Consider the following 4,412-nt stretch of genomic DNA (forward strand, 5'->3'; position numbering starts at 1 on the left):
TGTGTGTGTGTGTGTGTGTGTGTGTGTGTGTGTGTGTGTGTGTATGTGTGTGTGTGTCTGTCTGTCTGTCTGTCTGTCTGTCTGTCTGTCTGTCTTTCATTTGAGAATCCAGATAGCTCCTGGGCAAGTGCATGCCTGAAACCTGTCGGGAGCACAGAGCAGGTTAGCTAAACTCACTGCAACTTGGGCCTGCAAGCATATCTTAATGACTTTTTTAACACTGTGATAAAACATCATGACCAAGGCAGCCTGTAAAAGAAAGTGCTTAAGCAAATTGGATTTGTTTGGTTTTGTTTGTTTGTTTCAGCAGGTTAGAATCCATAATGGCAGAGGGCTAAAGCAGCTAAGGCTGAGAGCTCACATCTTTATCTGCAACCAGGATGCAGAAAGGACACTGGGAATGACAGGACTCTTTTGCAATCCCCACCGCTCCCCCAGAACACACCTCCTCCAACAAGGCCATACCTCTTAATCTTTCTCAGTTTTATCATCTAGAAGCAGCCACTCAAACACATCAGCCTGTGAGGCCGGTCTCATTCAGGCCAGCAGAGTGAGGAGTGAGGAAAAACTGAAGATCAAGTCAGTTAGCCAGCTTTGGCTTGCCCTTCAAGAGCAGGCTGAAAGAGAGCAGACAGGGGGCCACTGTGAAAGATCAACAAGAAGCTGGTCACCAGGTCTCGGGGTCGGGAGGAGAGATGGAGGAAAGAGACCCTTGAGATAGAGCACAAGTCCTTTTTCCTGAGGATGGCTTCTCAGACAGACATTGCACAGGGACTTCACAAAGCATGTGCCACCACTGAGAAATGTCCTGTCGCACATGACTAGGGGCCAGTGTTCATAGCCAGTAGCACATTGAGGCTTGAGTTTTGGAGCTTCAGGGGGATGTAAGGGCATCCCAGCTACGTCCTGAGAACCTTGTCCCTTCATCTCCTGTATCCTGGATCCCTACCTCTCTGCAGCCTGTCTGTCCTGCTCAGAGTCCTTCCAATGTCCTCACAGGTCTTCACCAACCTGAGCATGTCATCCTGCTCTATACCCACCCGAGATCCCATCCTGTGGCAAAGTGGCCCTTGTTCCCAAACAGCTGGGGCTAGGACCCGAATGAGATTCGATGGGCAGTTGTGGGAGGACCAAGGGTCACATGGCTTCCTTGTGTAGCCAGAACTTTTCCAGGATCCTGGCCAAAAGACTCTCACCTGGTAGCTCCAGAGGTGGCGGGTTCCCTGTGGTTTTTCCATCAAATGAGCAGCTGTTCCAGAGAAGGAAGTAACCCCTGAGCCTGGGGTGGGGTGGGGGCTTCGGATGTGAATAGCTGAGGTGGGTTTGTCCCTTTCGCGCAGACAGATTACGTTAGTGTGGCAAATTTCTTCCCAGCACCACCTATCCTGAAGATTCCCAGCCTGTTTTCACAGTGGCACAATCTAACGTTTCCAACATTCCGGCCAAAACTTCAATGGGCGAGGGGGAGAATGCCTGGGTCATTCTCATGCCCCAGTTGAAACGTGATCCCAGCTGTGGTAGTCATGCTAAATTCAGGAATCTGGTTCCCCACAGCTTAGGGACGGCACAAACAATTTTTTTCTACATTCCATACAGGACACTGTCCAAACAGAAAGAGACCGGCTCTGGACTCAGGCAGTGTCTGTATGTCAGTCCTAGGCTGGGAGCTGCTGTAGTCTGGAATGCACAGTTCCACCTCCACAGAAGCCAGCCTCACATCCACCCTCAGCGCCTGGCTGGACGGCCACAGCAAGTGCACAAGGCTACCCTATTGTGTTTGTCCAGACTGATGAGCTTATCCATTTCAGATGCTATAACAAAATGCTTCAGACTGTGCAGTCTACAAACAACAGGAACTTGCTTTCTGCTCTAGAGGCTGGGAAGTCGCGTTTAAGATGCTTGTGCATTTGGTGTCTGGCCAGAGCTGCTCTCTGTCCCCAACACGGCACTTCCTTGTGTTCACATGGTGAAGATCAAAGGGCAAAGGACAAATGACAGCTGGCTCCTCCGAATATTTTGGTGGGGTGGCTCAATCCTATTGATGGGGAGGGGTCCCTCCTGATTCAAACCTATCCCATAAGCCCACTCTTCCTTCATTTTATTTTATTTTTCCTTTATCTATCTATCTATCTATCTATCTATCTATCTATCTATCTATTTATTTTGGTTTTTTTGAGACAGGGTTTCTCTGTGTAGCCCTGGCTATCCTGGAACTCTGTAGACCAGGCTGGCCTCAAACTCAGAGATCCACCTGCTTCTGCCTCCCAAGTGTTGGGATCAAAGACGTGTGCCACCATGCCCGGCTATTTTTGTTTTTTTGAGACAGGGTTTCTCTATGTATCCCTGGCTATCCTAGAACTCACTCTGCAGACCAGGCTGGGCTCTAACTCAGAGATCTGCCTGCTTCTGACTCCTGATTGCTGGGATCACCACAACCTGGCATCACTTCCTTTATTTTTATGTGTTTGGGTGTTTTGCCTGTGTGTATGTATGTGCATCATGTATGTGCACTGATCATGCAGGCCAAAAGGAAGCATTGGATACCATGGGACTGAAGCTATAGGTGGTTGTGAGCATCCATGTGGATGCTAAGAATTGAGCTCAGGTCCTCTGAAAGAGCAGCCGGTCAGTTCTCTTAACTGCTGAGCCACCTCTCCAGTTCCAGGTCCCGCCTCTTAACACTATCAAATCAGGTTGTACTGTTTTGGCCCCAGTGTGGTGAAAATCACAGTATTGTGTAAGTGAAAAGGGGGCAGGTGGGTGATACATGCTAGCAGGCAGTCCATGGCCCACGTTCTGTAATAGCCAGTGTGGGTGAGTGGACTGGACAGAAGGTGCAGTGGCTGAGTAGTTACACCTCGGAGGCACCCCCTGCGTATGTGAGTGTGATCTATTTAGAGAATAGTGCTTGAAGATGCAAGAAAGGATCTCCAGAAGAGACCAACCTGAATTAGGTTGGCCCTAAAGGCAAAGACATGTGTCATTGTAAGACACGGAGAGGAGAGAAGGCTCCATGGAGGGCTGTGGTCACAAGCCCAAGAATGTCTGCAGAGCCCAACACTCTTTCTAATAAAGTCGGCTGCTGCTCTGAGTCTCTGGAATGAGCGTGCCCTGGGCAAGTACCCTCTGTGGAGTGGGTTCGGCAGGCATCTAGACCTGGGACATCTAGCCCTAGCATTGTGGAGTCCTAAGTGTCTGTTTGAAGCAACCCAGTTTGTGATGGGGCACATGGCTCTCCCTGGTCACCTTTAATGAGTACTTACTATCCATTACAACCCTTCCTAGTGTGCTTCATCTCATGATTCTGGGAGGACAGAATAAGAACTGGGTGGTGTATTCGTGACAACACATATAGGATGGCCAGCAGGAATACAAAGATCCATTACACAATTCCCCTCCAGTCCACACTCCACCATCCCACTCCCAACCTGGGGTATTTGGAGCCTGGAGAAGGGAAGAACCTACTGGGCTCTGTCACTGTCCCAAAGGAGTGGCGCACCTTCCTAACTCTGCTGGGTTTAGGCGCCTTTCAAGTCTTTCCCACCACACACCCTTATTTAAAGCAACACACATGAACCAGTGGTCGATACAGTGAGTACACCCCTCTGTGCTACTCCCTGGCACTCTCTGGTCACTTGCCTGTGACACCACCTATTAGGGCACAGATGGGTGGGAAGCAGGACAAAGACAAGACTCACAAACCAGGAGGAAGTGTGTGACCACTTCCTGCTTGGTCCACCTGCTCCTGCAGGCCCCAGGGACAACCTGGGTGACAAAGCCTGCAACAGCCAGTGAGTGTGCCTCAGGAATGCTGCACTGTCAGTGCCTCATACTGACGGTGCATTCCATCTCACGTGGACTTAGAACTATTTTCCTGTGTGTGTATGTCATCTTCCTGAGGCTCTCGTGGGTGGGACAGACTGTTTACATCTTGGCTCCTATGGGGATGTGAGATAGATCCACCCATCTACTTGCTACTATATTCACCAATGTTTTGAAGCTCCCAAGAGAACAGCAGTGGATGATTCTGTCACAGGAGGGTGGGTTTGATCAAGACAGCAGAAAGGAGCTCACACCTACATTTAAGAAGCAAGTTGCCGGGCAGTGGTGGCGCACGCCTTTAATCCCAGCACTCGGGAGGCAGAGGCAGGCGGATTTCTGAGTTTGAGGCCAGCCTGGTCTACAGAGCGAGTGCCAGGACAGCCAGGGCTACACTGAGAAACCTTGTCTCAAAAAAGCAACAGAAACAAAAAAGACAACAAAAAAATAAACCAAACAAACAAATGAAGGAGAAACAGAAGCAGGTTTTTCTTCAGACCAGTGAACTTATTTATAGACCAGGGTAAAACTGAGTACAGCTCCTTACAGGTGTATCTGGCTCTATCCCCTCCCCTCCCCTCCCCTCCCCTCCC

The sequence above is a fragment of the Mus pahari genome, chromosome 3 (genome assembly GCF_900095145.1).
Source record: "Mus pahari chromosome 3, PAHARI_EIJ_v1.1, whole genome shotgun sequence".
In the NCBI taxonomy this organism is placed as follows: domain Eukaryota; kingdom Metazoa; phylum Chordata; class Mammalia; order Rodentia; family Muridae; genus Mus; species Mus pahari.